General features: G+C 31.2%; 1 pseudogene; it reads left to right on the top strand.

Annotated features, from left to right (window-relative positions):
• The first annotated feature begins 4393 nt into the window (after positions 1 to 4393).
• LOC148554812 (LOB domain-containing protein 11-like) lies at positions 4394 to 14113 on the top strand (annotated as a pseudogene).
• The last annotated feature ends 3961 nt before the right edge of the window (positions 14114 to 18074 follow it).

Here is an 18074-nt window from a genome sequence, read left to right as displayed (position 1 = left end):
TCTTGAACCCACTCCCTTCCACTTCTGCCATGAATAACCTTCAAAGCCCGAAAAATCGCTGCCATAGAAGAGGAAGAAGCTTGTCTGTCGCCGCTGTTGGTTGGCTAACTCCAAACACAAAATCTATTATGTAGAAGAATATCTTGGTCTCCATGAAGGCGCCATAATTCTCAGATGACGAGGCAGTCAAAGTACAAAATACATGACAGTTACAACAAGTCCATTATCTTTTATTTCAAATTATCGTCAACGTGTACGTAATAAAATGAAAAATTTAAATACAATTATAGGGTTAACCACCAAAAACACCCCGGAATTATTCAAACGCTGACAAAAATACACTTGAATTTTACTATCGACAAAAATGCCTTCAAATAATTTAAAAACTCAACAACAATACCCAACAGTAAATATGTATTTTCAAAAAATACATTAGAGATTGAATTTTGATGCAATTTTTTGCAAGTATGATTATAAAAATAATATATTATTATACATAAAAATTGGTCATTTTTTGTTAAGTATATAATTTTTTTATAATTATTTTTGTTAACAACCAATAATACTTTTAAAAAATTACAAAATAATATATACTTAACAAAAAATTACCAAAATATAAGAATAATAATATCTCATTTTTCTAATTATGCTTACAAAAAACTGAATCAAAATTCAATCTCTAATGTATTTTTTAAGAAATGCATATTTAATATTAGTTTTTTTACAAAATTATCTAACATTAAATATGTATTTCTCAAAAAATATATTAGAGATTGAATTTTGATACAATTTTTTGCAAACATGATTAAAGAAATGAGATATTAGTATCCTTAAATTTTGGTAATTTTTCGTTGAGTATATATTTTTTTGTAATTTTTTTGTTAACAACTAATAATACTTTTAAAAAATCACAAAAAAATATATACTTAGAAAAAAATTATCAAATTTTAAGAATAATAATATTTCATTTTTTTAATTGTTCTTGTAAAAAATCACATCAAAATTCAATCTATAAGGTATTTTTAAAAAAAATATATTTACTGTTGGGTATTGTTGTTATGTTTTTAAATTATTTAAAGGTATTTTTGTCGATAGTAAAATTTGGGTGCATTTCTGTCAACGTTTGAATAATTCGGAGGTGTTTTTGGTGGTTAACCCACAATTATATTTAAACAATTATTTGTATTATTTTTTTATTAATTTATTCAAAAAATAATTAAACTTTAAACTAATTGATATAAAATATTACAGATATAAAATTAAGAAAAATTTTTATTTGTATAAGAATGAGCCTAATAAATAATTATTCTATATAATATATAATTAAGTGTATTTTTTTTTCTTTGCCAACGAGCTATAATTCAAATAGTATACTCTTTTTATACTCACCTAAAAGATCGTGGATTTGAGTCTTCTTATTTTTATTTAAAAAAAATGAAAACTTCTTTCTTTTATTAACTTATATAATATTTATTGAATAGTCGCGTAAAATTTTTGTTATAGTATTTGAACCAAAAAAAGGAAAATGTTATTTTAAGAAAAATTAATAATATATTTTTAATAATATTTTTAATACAAAATAATAAATTTTAAATATTCTTTTAAATAATATATATTAACTAAAATAATATAATTATTTCAAATAATATATTTTAAATATAGTAAAGTAATATATTTCAATAAAAAAATTGTTAATAAAAAAATTATATAAATATTTTTTATATTAATTTTTGTTTCGCACAAAATAAAATTATTATATGTTTGTTTGCTTCTTACGCTGTATATATGTTTTTTAAATTAAATTTATATAATACAAAATTTTTTATCATTCACTTCATATTTAATGTTATAATTTTGTTTCACACAAAATAAAATTATATATATATATTAAATTTATATAACACAAAATTTTTTATTATTGTATTTATATTTAATATTATAATTTTATTTTACACAAAAAAAAATTATTTAAATTTTAATATTATATACATAATATATATTTAATATTATTTTTTTAAGATTCTAATATATCTTTTTTTTTAATTTAGTACATGAATTTTCAACTTATTTTTCATATATTATTTATTTTAATTCTAAAGTTCAGTAATTTTTTTTGTTGTACAGATATGTTGTTTTTAATATTTATATACTATTTTTTTTTGTTTTGGACTTCAGCCCAATATCTGAAACTTATAAAAAAATCTAAAATTTATAAAAAAAATGGTTAACTTGACTAACAGGTTATCTTTTTAAATTCAGACCATTCAAATAAAATATAATAAATAAAGAGTTCAAATTTAACAAATTAACAAGGTGTGCAGCACTCCATACTTAGTAAGGAGCGTTTAAGAATGAGCCCATAAAAAAACATAAGTACAATTTCAATTGAATTTCTCAGTTATTTTCTCATTTTTCGCTGGTTGGGCTGCCCCTCGTCTTAAAGATGCAAACATATAAATTTAGGATTTTTTTTATAAAATATAAAAACATATAAATTTACTTTTTAATATTTATAAAAATTATCTAATCATTCATCTTAAAAAAATATTTAATTATAAAATGGTCCTACTTTAGTTATCTTATTGAGTTAAATTAACTTAAAGTAAAACTAAACATCCAATTAACATGTGCCATGTCATAGATGATAATTTACATGTTGATTTAGAAGGGGTAGGATAGAACTCACCAAAAATTATATTTCAAGATAAAGAAAAAAATAAATTTCAAAGAGTACCAATAAGGTGAGTCTGAGAATTGACATAGGTGAGAATCAACTCCTTCCAAAAAAATAAAAAACATTTGAAGGGAAATTGATATAATCGACTAATCTTAATTGAGTTTTCCTCTTAAAATAAATGTGAAGTTCATGTGTAGTAGGCTTATATTTTTTTTTAATCATTTTTAGCCAGAGAAAAGTTCAAAATATTATATAACTTCCCATCAATGATTTGATGTTAAAAAAATCTCCTATGAAGATTCTTAATAGAGCATTGGATCCGATATCCTGTTGCAAATAAAACAAGGATTAGGAATCCAAAATATAAATGTAAACTATTAGTTGTTACTTGTTGATCCATGACAACCATCTTAAGCATTGGTTTTCTATATCTGTCTTTAGTAAAGAGAATGAACCAGAATTTAATGGCCCTGACCTTGATGAGTCATGATTGGTGTTCTGCTGCAACATCAAGATCTTTGAGCAAATGATAAGAAGAAGCCATTGAATAACTGACAGAAAATGGATGTTCAACTATAAGGAGGATTTGGAACGATGCAAATAGTATTAAGAGTAGTTAAATTGTTTGAGTGAGGTGTGAGACCATCTAAACCAATTTATAGAAAAAGATGGGATGTAAAGTGGCCATAACGACGGTGTGAAAATACATAATATTGCCACCATAGCTTTCATGTATGAATTGGTAAAAAGTGCACCTATATCATTAGAGTATACCAAAAATATTAGGTGAAAAAATACACATATGTAAAAATGTGTGAACTATAGGTAGTCATATACTATGCATGAAACATGATTGACCAATTTTCTTGAAATATAAAACCATAACAAATGGTAAAAGAAAATCAATGAATATCATGATTACACGATAACGGCTATAAATGCCCAATTATATAATTTGGTTAGCTAGTAGTATCTGTGGAATATAGGTTTTTTATCTTGAATATAATGAAAAATTAGGAATAATATGAATGGGATCTACATCATTAGAAGAATGACCATGAAAAAATAATTTCAATTGAAAAGTAAAAACAAATAAAAATCGAAATTACAACACATACTCTTCAAAACTAAGATAATTGATCAGCTTGAAAATTATCCACACATAGTATTATTTATCAGACAAACTAAATTTTACATTTATAAATAATTACCTATATGAACATATAAAATAGGGACAAAAGAGTGTTTATACAGCATGGAAGCCAAGTAGTTTCGTATAAGAAAAAAATAATTTGAAGTATCTTGATAAAAAAAATTAATCCATACGTGTTATTCGTATAAGGAAAAATAAAATATGTTGTGATGATGATGTTTTTGAACATAGAATAATTATCCAAGAAAGAGCAAATTAGATTGAAGAGGACGGCATAAATTCTCAAGCTGTTGACACGTGAATCAATGAAACAAATATTCCTATATTGTAATTATATTCCTATAAATAACCTAGAACATTATGGGAGAATAGTATACATGAACGGACCAATTAGAATCATGATTTGTATTGTATGATTGATGACTTACGAGGAACACACATCACTATCATTGAGAACTTAGACAACGTGAAATTTCACTATAGCATGCTCTCTTTTATAAGTATAATAGAAGATATATGTACTCATGAATCCCACTTGCCACTGCTATACACATACACATTATATGGATATCCATGGTGTGGCAAAGACAGAGAGGAGCCATCAACCTTGCGCAGCTTGTAGGATGCTAAGCCGAAAATGTGACAAGAAATGCCTCCTTGTTTCCTATTTCCCAGCTGACAAAGTTCCCAATTTTTTTTGGAGAGCATAAAATTTTTGGTGCTAGCAATGTTATTAGATGATTCAAGTAGGTGCCATATACTAAATAAACATAAAAAAAATGTTTGCACCGGCTATGAAGTACTGGATTTGCTGCTAACATACAAGCGCTCTGATTGTCGTATTAGATCATTAGTGCTACCAATTGTGGAACTCCAAGCTCAGTAAGAAGCTACTGCAAAGAGACCAGCTCTGACTGCACAAACGCCAGGGCACGATATTCTGCTTCAGTCCTACTATGGCTCACTTTCGACTGCTTGTGACACTTTCATGAGATGAGGTTTGTCCCTAAGTATACATAATAGCCTGTTATAGAACGTCAATCATCGAGATCACTGGCCCAGTCTGCATCTGCAAACCCCAACAGTCTATAGTCATTACATCTGGAAAATAAAATTACATTACTTAACATTCCTTTCAGGTACTGCAAGATTCTTTTCAGTGCCTTCCAATGATTGTATGTTGGGTTATGCATGAATTGTGACATCCTATTCACAGGGAACGCAAGGTCAAGTCGTGTCATTGACAAATATTGAAGAGCTCCTTCTATAGAGCGATACTATTGTGGATCATGACACGGGTCGGAGTCATTTGCATAGAGCTTCAAGTTTTCCACCATTGGTGTAGGCATCTCGCTTGCATTTTTCATATTTGCTTTTCGAAGAATCTCCAAAGCATATTTCTTTTGTGACAAATGAACTTTGTCACCCTGCAAATGTGTGAATTCTATTCCAAGAAAGAAATTAAGTTTGCCAAGGTCTTTACGAGGAAATATTTTGTTTAATTGTTGTATTAAGGACTCAATTTTACTTGAATTATTTCCTGTTACCACTATGTTATCGATATATATAAGCATGTAAATTACTAATTTTGCAATTTTTCTTACAAACTAGGATACATCAGAGCGAGTACTTACAAACTCAAACCTTGTCGATGTGTCTCTTAATGTGAGATACCAGGTCCTAGGTGTCTGTTTTAAACAATTTAATGCTCTATTCAACTTGCAAACAAGGTTAGGATTCGAATCCTCATAACCTTGTAGTTGTGTCATAAAAACCTGCTCCATTAAAACTCCATTTAAGAACACGTCATTAAAATCAAATTGACGCAAGACCCGTCCTTGAGTGATAGCTAAAGTCAAAACGATCGTTGCTAAAGAGGGTCTTATTACATGTGAGTAAATTTTCTCATAGTCTATGCCTTCGGTTTGATGAAAACCTTTAGCAACTAGAAGAACTTTGTATCTTACTACCTCTCCTTTTGTATTTCTTTTGATAGCGAATACCCACTTGCTTCCAATTATGGTTGCATTGGGTGGTGGATTAACTAAAATCCATGTATTGCATTGGTTTAATGCCCTGAACTCAGCATTCATAACATCCTTCTAATGAGGAGTTTGGATTGCTTGTATGACTATTTTTGGTATTTGTTGAAATAGATTAATCTCATGATGTGCATAATTTGCTTTTGGTTTGTAAATACTAGATTTAGATTGTGTTACCATGTTGTGTGTGCTTGTGGTGGGTTGTTGATGTTGAATTGAGTGGGAATCAAGTCTTTGATCAATAGCCCCCTGAGAAGTACTACATGAGGCACTGTCTGGTGATGTGTGCTCATGATTTATTTATTGAGTTGATCCACTTCCACCTAAAGTCTCTTCAATTGGTAGAGAATTAGTTGTTACATCATGTGGTGAACTTTGATTTTGTGAAGTAGACATAAATTGATGTGTGGGAATGGAAGACACACTGTAATAAGAATCTATAGAATTCATAGATGCAGAATCAGTGTTAGTATTGTAGCTAGAGTGATTTAAAAATAGCTCATTGTATGGAAAGGTCAATTCATAAAAAATGACATGCCTTGACATATACACCTTTCCATTTTTATTCATGCACTTATATCCACAAAACTGAAAATCATAACCAAGGAAGAGACATTTTTCAAAATGGTCTTAGATAAGGAAGGCAAGAACACCCAAAGACCTTTAACAAACTATAATATGGTTTTTCTTTGATATAATTTTTCATATGGAGATGTGTAGTTAAGCACAATAGTAGGCAGCTAATTCATCAAGTAAACAACAGTTCCAAAAGCATCCTCCCGAAATTGCATAAGAAGGGAGAATGTTGCCAATAAAGATAAGCCAATCACAACAATACTTTGGTATCTCCTCTCAACACTACCCTGTTGTTGGTATGTATAGGGACAAGAAAGTCTATGCTGTATACCATGCTGAGATAAGAAGGTAATGAAAGCATTTGACACAAACTCTCTAACATTATCCGTTTGTAAGGCTTTAATTTTGTGGCCAGTAAGGGTTTTAATATAATTTCGAAAAGCTTGAAAGGAAATAAGTGCCTGCGAATTATTAGTTAGAAAATATATAAAAGTATACGTAGTTGAAGCATCTACAAAACTGATATAATATCTCATTCCATTTCTAGAGATGATTGGAGAAGGCCCCATATGTCAATGAAAATTAACTCAAAAGGATTTTTATACACAGTATGTGAAGAATTAAAGGGAAAAGCATGAATTTTAGAGATAGAGCAAATTTCATATATTCGATCTTGAGGCAATTTATTTGATATATCAATGTTACATTGTCTTAAGACCCGTAAAATATTATTGATAGATGTATGACCTAACCTTTTATGCCATAACTCTACATCACAATTTTTTATACCTAGCTATCAAAGCAGCAAGATGATTATTAGTGAAAGTAAAAGGAAATGGAGAATTACAATTATAAGAAAAATTACAATCAGAACTAGACTCACAAGAAGTACAATTTACAGTAGACTTATGAGCACTAGCAATCAACTGAGGTTCAGACAAAGGTATGAATGTAGGAACATAGATATCATCAAATCTATAGATTCCATTCTTAGTGTATCCCTGAAGAAGAGGGCCCTTGGTTACCTGATCACGAATAGTACATTAATAAGGCCAAAATTTAAAGAAAACTCTATCATCTTGAGCAAACTTTGAAACACTCAATAAATTTTATGTAATGGTAGGAACATGAAGTAAATTTGTGAGTTGAAAGCCAAGATTTCTATTTTTAGCAACCAAATAAGAAAAACTAGAGTGATGAATATCAATACCTGTACATGAATATCAATACCTACAAAGAGTTGTTCATGATCAAGATTGTTTGGTGAAAGGGAAAGAAGATTGTTTCGGTTTGCTGTGACATGATGGGATGCTCCGGAGTCTGCATACCATGAAGAATTAGCTATGGAGGATGTTCTAAACATGTAAGATCTGGGTTGATGAAAAGCAGCTGATAGAGGTGGTGGAGAAGTATTGGAATATGAGAATCGAGAAGGGGGTGCAGAAGAGACTGGAACAGGTTGGAATTGTTGGTCAAAACGATAATAACAACTCTAAGCTGCGTAGCCAATTCTACCACAGATTTGGCAATTTGTTCTTGGTGGTTGCCAAGAAGCACATCCTCCTCTTTGGAACCTGCCTCCACCACGACCCCTTCTTACACCATCTCCTTGATTTGTTGGTGGAAAGTATCATTGAGCATAATTTGCAACTGGAATCGAATGGTGGGATGGAGTTTTAAAACGTTCGAGCATGTCTTCATATGCGTGCAAAAAAGTTTCAGCTTCAGCGACTGAGAATGTTTCTAATCTGGACATTACTGCGGTTATGTATCCATTATAATCCTCAGGGAGACCATCAGTGATTGTTTGAATGTGATCATCATCATCAAGCTGGTAGCCAATTGCAGAAAGAGTATCTATGAGTTTTCTAATTTTGGATAGGTAATCAGTAATGGTGCCAATATTCTTGACACACTTATTCTGTGATTTGAGATTCTAAATGCGGGTCTTTGATGTGGTGGAGAAAAAATTAATGATAGTGGCCCAGGCATTATAGAATCTGTGACAATGGAGAATCTTGTTCTTGTAAGGGTTGGTCATTAAGGCCATCAGCCACGTAGTGAAAGATAGATCATCTTGCTTCCATGCTTTGAATGCTTCGGTTTCTTAAAGAAGATCAGTAGTTGAGGCTTCAATTGGTGAATCTATTTTAGAGGTTGAATCTGCTTTAGCTGCTAATGCAGGTTGAGGCTTTGGGACTAATTCAAATCGAGTAGGAGCATTTGGCCACTCAAGATGATTTTGCATAGAGAGACTCTAGATAGTAAGCTTCCATGTGTTGAAATTTGAATCTTCTAACTTCTCAGCAATAGGAAGTAAAGGTTGTTTAGTAGAAGATGAAGTTGAGAGAATGACGGCCATGATCAAGATCTTGATTTTTTGGCTCTAGATACCATAACACGTCTTGAATAAACTCAAAGAAAAGTAAAGAATTGAATATCAGTTACATTAGATGCAGAGAATCAATAATAATGTGTTTACAAGACCAAATACCTTTGCATTATATAGATGCAGAATCATGTACAATAATAATGTGTACTTAAAGTAACGATCTCAATAAACACTTCTTGATCTTGATTTTCTACCTATATCCTACTTCACTTATATCACTTACAATACTTATTATCGGTATTAGTTAACACTTTATTTTAAGGTAAATATATTTTTTTGTCTTCAAAGTTTATTAAAAATTTTAAAAGTATTCTTAAATTTTATTTTGTTTTAATTTTGTCTTTAAAGTTTTCGATTTGCATCAAATATACTCCAGCTAAATTTTCACAAAATTTAAGTTCAATCCAGGTAATAATATATGACAACTGTAGTTTGCTTATGTTAAAGATTGTTGTTGTCAAATTATATTATTGCTAAATTGGTCCTAAATTTTTTAAAAAATTAGTCTGTCAAAAATATATACGATACAATTCGAAAGTTTCTAGGACAAAATTAAAATAAAATAAAATTTATGAGTATTTTTAAAATTTTAAACAAACTTTAAAGACAAAAAAATATGTTTTACCCTTTTATTTTAATACTATTAGAATTTATAATTTAAAATATAGAATTTAGAATATAATTTTTAGTATTTCGAATTAAATAAAAAGAAATACTAGAGGGTCATAAGAATTTATTGATAAAAAAATAATTTTTTTATTGATCATGTAAAGTTTGCCTAAAAAAATTGATTTGCTGGTTAATAGCTAATATAAGACGATGATGCATGTTATTGTATGCATAGTTGTAAGAACTTGGGTCTTCTTTATGGTTAATAGCTAATATAAGACGATGATGCATGTTATTGTATGCATAGTTGTAAGAACTTGGGTCCTGCATGTTCTTCTTGCCACTAAGATATATTATTTTTTATTATTTTAAATACGAATTATTAATTATATAGTAAAAATGTACAATAATTTTTTAGATATTATTTTAATTTTATATTCACTTATATTTAAATTAATTATATTTTTTATTATTCATAATTATTAATATAAATGTCATTAAATTTGTATAAATAAAAATATCAAATATTTTTATTAATCACAATATAATTATTTTTTATGATTATATGATATTTATTAATATTAATTTTCAATAAATACATATAGTATATATCAATATAATAAATATAAACTAATTAGTTAGTTATTAAAATAAAAAATATTTACTTTAATATAAAAATAAAATTAAAAAATCTTTATTATGAAAAAATACTAAAATTTTATATATTTATTTAATAATAATCAAATTATAACTTGTTGATTATAATTTGTTAAAACGTTATTGTTTTTTAAAATATTAGTGAATATATATATATATATATATATATATATATATATATATATATATATATATAACTATTTTATATTTTTTATTTATGTAAGATTGGTTTTGTCAGTTCAACCAATAACTTATTGGTTGAACTAATAAATCAGTAAATCAATAATCTAACTGGTTCGATTATCAGTTCGGTTTTGACACGTATGATTGTATATTGTAGGTAGTTGATGTAAAATCCGGTTAATTAATATATAATTAACTCATAAATTAAAATTTATTCTAGAAAATTAGAACTGTAGTTTTTATGGTTTAATATGATAGAGCTAATTAAAACGAGAATTTCAACACTAATTTTAAAAAATTTAGCCCAAAATTAGGTCGAACGGGCTAAACCGATCGAACCGGACCAAAAACGGGCCCGTGGGCGCAACTAACCCACTTAACTTAGTGAGCTTCAACTCATTCTCTTTCCCTCGTTCAGCAAACACGCTGAAACCATACATGTAAGGGAAGAACACTCTTCCAAAAACATAAACCTTCACTTGATATTCAAATCCACATAACTTTTGATTCGGAGCTTCAATCGCCAAACCGTTTGCGGTCATGCGACCGGAGCATCGAGCTCTACAAAACCCAATACATTATAAGGTATAAAAACTACTTCTATATTTCAGTTTCCTCTTCTCTAAATTTCGAATTTAATGAATAATTATGTTGAGAATTGTTTAATTTCGGTGTTTAGATTCGAATTAGCTTGTGGATTTTGTTAGGTGTGGCTCACTTAAGCTGTGAGCAAGATAAGAACCCTAACCCTCTTATAAAATTATTGAGATTTTGAGTTTAGAGATTAATTATAGTGATATACGTGGTTTAAATTGAATGTTGTTGGTAAGAAAATCAATTGGAGGTCAAAACTTGTGATGTTGGAGCTTAATTGGGGTCTCAGAAGCTTGGAGTGGATTTTTGTGCTGAAAAATCTATTTGAGAGGTGTTGGAGTCTTGAAAGTTTGAGGAAAAAGTGAATTGGAAGTATTCCAGGTTTTATCGGAAAATTGGTCAAGGTATGGTTTTGGTTTCTCGTATCTAAAATATAATGTAATATGAAAACTTAAGCTAGTGATCCTAGGATAGGATTTGAATTGTTGATGTTGTTGATTGGGTGAGGTGGATTGTATTATTATGTATGTGGTTATTGATTATTGGAGGTTGTGAACTTGTGATAGAGACTTGTATGTATGATGTGTTTGACTTGTTTTATGTAAAATGGTTAGTAAAATTGAATTTGTTATTGGTACCATGTTGGGGACTAAGTTGATGTTGTAATTGGTATAAGTAATTAATGATGCATATTGTATAGTATTGAACTTGAATATTGGATGTATTTTGAATTGAATTGTTGATTTGAGATTGATGAAAGTGAAGAATTAGTAGGTTGTGGATTGAATGATAAAATTGAAAATATGTATTGGAAAATATGTAATGCTGAATTGATAAGGTTTGGGGTTGGTTTTAAAATGGTTTGGAATGGTTAAGTTTTGAAAATGGAGGGATTGTAAAGTTTTATGAAAACTATATTTTTGACCAACTTTGGCAGAATATAACTTGATCTTATGACCTTCGATTTGTATTAAATTTATTTAGAAAGAAAATTTAGTCCGAGATGTTTACGTCATTCGAAGAACGGAGGAAAATATTTTAAAACAAGAAAGTTATGTTCAATCAAAGTTTGGTATACAAAGTTGAAAATCTTGGACACAACAACTTTTTAAAGTTTCTGCTATACATGCATACGCGGACCCTCATCATACGCGGCCATTCATTTCTATTTGATGCACGCGCGTACGCGAGCAGGTGCTACATATGCATCTTGGGCCAAATGGGACACTCGCGTATGTGGGCACACGACGGCGTACACGGACGTTCGTCTCTGTCCAGTGTACTTGCGTACGTGGACGAGGGATGCATACGCATCTTGAGAAAAAATTCGTTCCCACGTACGCGTGATATGGCTTGCGTACGCGAAGCCCTGTTTTCTTCCAAATTTTGATTTTTGATTTATAAGGCATTCCTCGAGCTTTTAAAACCTTATTTTCTCTTGTTTAAAGCCTTGTAGATGGATTTTGGGTAATGAAGTATAGTGAGGGCTGTGAGGAAGGTAACTTGTGGATGAAGTAAGGTGTGAATTAGTGATAAATCATGATTGATGATTATTATATGAGTTTGCTGATGATGATGGTGGAAGTGCTGTTTATGTGATGAGCTGGATGGCTGTATATGATAATGAATTATCGTTGGTTGTGGATTATGCTATGAGTCGGATGAGTTTATTGATATTGAATTATGGCTGAGCATGAATAAGTATGATTATTGATTGATAATGTGATTATTGCACTTCCAAATATCTGAGATACGAGTTTTCCTGGGTGAAAGCAGTGACTAGCCTCCACGTGCTCCAGGTTGAGACTCGATACTCTGCTGACCCTATGTCGTAAGTGTGGCCGAACACTGTAAAAGTTTTGGACGAGTTCGCCCCCATGGATAAACACCAGTGTGGGTGTTATATGATTATGTTTGAGAATTACTCGAGTTGGGGATGCACGACAGAGGGGCAGTCTAATGGTTAGCTACCAGGACTTGTCGGGTTGGCTTTATAACCGACAGATGAGACTCATCAGCCAATAGGACAAGCATGCATCATATGCATCTATATGTTTGTTTGGTATGTTTTTGTTTGGAATGCCTAATTGATTGCATAACTACTTGCTACTTGTTTATCTGCTGTAAATGCCTGTATGTAATAAATGTGTTTGTAACAACTGTTTCCGGTGGCGGTTGCGAGGTTCGGAGGAGTTGGATTGGGGAGTATTAGATAGTCTGAAGACCTTAGCTAGTTGCCTGATTTATTTTATGGTTTAGTTATGTTATAAGATTTAATTATATGTCGGAAGTTCTAGTATTGCCTTCGGCTTTTCTGGAACATTATATGTTAGATATGTGAGCACTGTTACCATGTTGAGAACCTCCAGTTTTCACCCCATTCGGATTTTGTGATTTTCATATGCAAGACGTGAGGCACTTCACTGAGGCATGCATGCTGGAAGCTTCTGATAGCGAAGATCCTTGAGCTGTTGAGACTTTATTTTGGTTATATGTATTTATATAGATACTTATTATCTCCACTTATTATTTAAATGATGTATTAACTTCTTCTTAGAGGTTATTAAGGAGAAACAGGTTCTGTAAACTTTGTGTTTTGGGTTCTTTTATATATATATATATACTTATGTGCTCTGGCCGGTTTATCTTTGCGAGCCAAGTCATGAGCCTTGTTATTTTCATTTTGGAACTCTTTAGTATATATATCCTTGTTAGCTTACTCTTACATAGCATCGTGTATGTTGTTGCTTCGTGAATGTTGCACTTTTCGTTTTACCACTTTTGTTTTAACTTTTTTTCAAAGGTTCCTAGTTTTAAATCTTTTTCAGTTATATTATATTATATTATATATATATATAATTTTATTTTTTAGAAGTCGTAATACCTCACCACTTCTGTCTTATGACTTAAGCATAAAATTCTGTGTGATAAGGTGTTACAGTTGAAGAGACAGAGAGAGGATGTTGTAAAAGCGATGGCTTATATATGAGGCGAAGGCAAGGCTTAGAGATCTAGTTTATGGGAGTAGTGGAGCTATTTTTCAGTTGCAAAAGATGATTGAGGAATTGAAAGTAGAGCTAGAATCAATTAGAGCTTGGGTATTTGAGCTGCGACAACAGAAGGGGCACTACTTGTTGATGATGATGATTCATAACCATAATTACAACACTAACACTTTGTCATCGTCAGATCTCATGGCCTTTGATGACTCATCATCAGTTCATCTATAACTATTTGAATTTCTTGTACAAGAAGAAGATGATTGGATAAATTGAATACTAATAATATTCCGTTAGCTAGCTAAATCAATAAACTACATGCATGGTGCGTATATGCGAGCTGAGGATAACGTTTATTTATTACTCCGTACAGCACTTGTAATATGGGTAGTGCTAGGTAGCCAAAAAAATAATGTATAATATATATATAGTACAGAATAAATGCCAGTCTCATGATAAGCGAGTAGAGTACACTTGCTTATCAATAACATACTTATCACTCTACCTTCTTCTCCATGCCTGGAGTAATTAATTTGATTCGCAAAATTAATTTCAGTTTTTTCTCAATCAAATCCCTAAAAATCTCTCATCTACATTTATTTCAATTAAAATGCAATTTCTGTCTAATGGATTAACATCCGAAAAGACCGAGAAATTAACCCGAGTGAAAGATCAAGACTTTTCTCCCCATTTCATTCCATCCAAAATCCCACAATCGAGAAAAACGAAAAGACGCAGAGAGGAGAAACCCAACAGCTTCGTCATCGGAGCATCCCATAGCCTTGACTCCGACTCCTATAGGTATGTTATTTAGTTTCATGTTTCGATTAATTGGTATATTGGGGCTCCACTATCTGTTGTTGCATGTGGCTGGAGTCGATGTTAACAATGAAAGTTTTGGTCTTTATCTCACGTTGATGGGTTTGGGAAAAGGAAAAAGGGAAAAGCTTGAAAAAGATGATGTTTTGGGGGTGGAGATGAAGGGAAGGCATCAAGAAATGGGTTTTTTTTCCGTTTTCATAAGTAGCCATGATTTTTCTGGTGTGTTACGGTTCCCCTGATTTTTTATCTGTTCAACCGTGGTTTGAATTGCTATGTTGCGTGCTTGGTGTTGTGCTTTCTTTCAAGTATTTAATAATGTGATAAATATGAAGCAGCTATTTCGTTCAAGTTGCCTCCATACTTCGAAAGTCTCCACTGGCCTTGTCTCTGACTCCTATAGATATGTTATATTGTTTTATGTTTCGATTAATTGTGTTTCGATTAATTGGCATATTGGGGCTCCATTATCAGTTGTTGCATGCGGCTGGAGTCGATGTTAACGATGAAAATTTTGGTCTTTATCTCACGTTGATGGGTGTGAGAAAAGGAAAAAACTTGCAAAGATGGTATTTTCGGCTGGAGATGAAGGAAATTTTTCAAAAAAGGGCTTTTTTTTCATTTTGATAAGCATCCATGATTTTTCTGGAGTGTTACAGTTCCACTAATTTTTTATCTATTCAACCGTAGATTGAGTTGCTATTTTGCGTGCTCAATGTTGTGCTTTCTTTCAAGTTATTAACTATGTGACTAATATAAAGTAGCCATTTAGTTCAGGTTACCTCCATACTTTGAAGGTCTCCACTGAAAAAGCCGCAATTGTATCTTTAGATGATAAAGTTGAGGCGAAGGAGTAGAGCAAAAACGAAATCGCTTTCATTCTAGCTGCTCCAGGTACCTTTCATTTTTTTTCCTCTTTATCAATTCTACCATGAGACAGAAAAAAAATATGAACAAAAAGTATTTTTTTCATGTCAGTCATTTAGATTATGTATTTTTTAATAGTTGACTGATTATGGTAGTTAACTATAATGGGAGTACATTAGGAGTACTTAAGGTTAGTGGCAAATTATTTTTTTTTTTTTAGATTTCTGTTTTTATTCATGTAAAGAAAAAAAATCCTTCTAGATACGGATGCAATAGAGATGTCATACCTTGATATTTTTTTAGTGTGGATTGCTTTATCTTTTATAAAAAGGTTGAGTTGGAATTTTGCATGAAATTTTTTTAGTGTGAATTGCTTTATCTTTATTGGTGTCTGTTAAAAATTGAACATACATACATATATGACTATTTAAATAATGGTATATAGTTAAACAAATTAATTCACTGAATTTTGATTAGTTACTTTAGTGAAATGATTATGAGAATGATGGATACATAGTAAATAATCATGATTTTTGTATTGAACTAACCTAATTAGTGTGGTTATCACAATAATCACGGTAGAAATAGAAAATGGGATATGAGGGAGGATCATAATTTCATATGCAATCTCTTGATATCATACTTTTGTTCAAAGTTATTTGCAAACAAAGTTGTTAGTTCAGGTGGATATCGAATTTAAAATTTTATAGAAATTAACAGTAAAATCACAAAAAGTTGGACATGTGAATGGTATTTTTGAGGGGCCACTGTGATAGTATAATGATAGAGCAAGATATGTTTCAATTATAGATGTTATACTAATTAAAGTTGTTAGCGTATCTATGCTATTGATAAACATGTTGGTATGTTAATGATTAATTTAAGTGGGTTATTTGAGTATATATAGCAGTTGCTTGTGAACAGGTGTTCAAGAAACAAGTAGGCATGGCTCGTACCAGGAGCAAAAAAGAGACACATAAGAATAACATTCACAAAAGAGGACCGCAAAAAAAAAAAACTGGTGGACCAAAAAAGGTACGTTGAATGGTTAGCAGTGAATTAACTATAAACTCGGAATATTGTGTTTTAATAGTAAATGTTAAAACTGACATTCTCCTTCGTTGTCACTTTGTGCTGATTATGAATGTTTGTGTAGAAAATAATGGTATCTAAGTGCTTGCCATGTTGCGTGGCTTCAGTTATGAAGCAATTAGGTTCAGACGCAGGCAGAGAGAAAACAATGAAGGTGCAGAACATGGGATTTGGCTGGCTGCAAGATGTGCCTGAATGGGCTGTCAACCAAGATATGATGGTGGCATTAGCATCATCATATAGTCGGGATGAGAAGTCTTTGATCGTCAGAATAAGAAAAATTCCCATATCGGTTCAATCAATTGCGCGGTGTTTTGGACTACCGAACTATGGTAAGAACTCCCCAAATAAAATAGGGAGAAAAGGAAAAAAAAATATCCACAATAATCTTGTTGAGTATATATTTTCGGTAAAATTAGCCATTAAAGATTTGGACTGCATGGACTCATTTTGTGTTTGGTAGGGAATAGTTTTAAAATTCCAGAACACCAGTAGAGTACCGACTTGTTAACAGCTTCACAGGAAAGACACGAACAAATTTGAAAAGGGATGTTATCACATGCGCGATGCAGTCCGACGCCGATAGAATCAACTTCCGGAGACAGTTCATCATGTTGATAGCGAAGTGTTTGTTCTTTCCCTCGCCAAAGGCCACCATTTCAGACATACATATACGGGCTGCCATTGATGTATCGAACCCAAGGAAGATATATTGGGCGAGGTACATTTATGATTTTCTAATTGAGGGAGTTTTGAGGTTTCAGGATGTAGGGAAGAAGACAGTAGATGGATGTATGTATGTTCGCATTACTGGTGAGCCGTATATCTCTAACCTTTGATTTGTTGTTTGTTATTTTATAGTATACCTTGTTTATAGCAATTACTATAACTTTCAGATTATATATCTCCATGCTAATAAGAATGGAGATTTAGGAAGATATAATGGGAGAGAACCGTGGATCGTAGACTGGTCGCTTGCTGATCTGAAGAAGATGGATGGAGAGGAAAGTACATCTCACTTGTTGAGGCGTATGATAGATATATAATCTTTTAATAGTGATAACTGTGAAAGATATGTTAATCGTATAACTTCTTTTACGCTCTAACGAAAATAAAACTTATACTATGTCCACTGTAGGGGCTTCTAAATTTAATTGGGAATATGTCTAGGTTACCGAAAAAGCACAACCGTGTATCAAAGAGATGATGCATTAGGAAAAAGAAGAAATTCTAATAGAAAGACTCGTAAAGAAGCTCCCACGGTAGATGAAAATGAGACCAACGTACCGGCTCGTCATGCATCACCGGCTAAATTTGATGAACATCCTTCAAAAAAAAGGCAATTCAATAATTTTTCATTTTTGTTATAAAATTTTATTGATCTAACCTGCGTCTTTTTAATAGTATTATAGTA

Source organism: Arachis ipaensis, chromosome B6 (assembly GCF_059453495.1).
Source record: "Arachis ipaensis isolate K30076 ecotype BB chromosome B6, ASM5945349v1, whole genome shotgun sequence".
Taxonomy (NCBI): domain Eukaryota; kingdom Viridiplantae; phylum Streptophyta; class Magnoliopsida; order Fabales; family Fabaceae; genus Arachis; species Arachis ipaensis.
Note: the sequence above shows the minus strand (reverse complement) of the source record. Positions and strands in the feature narration are given on the sequence as shown.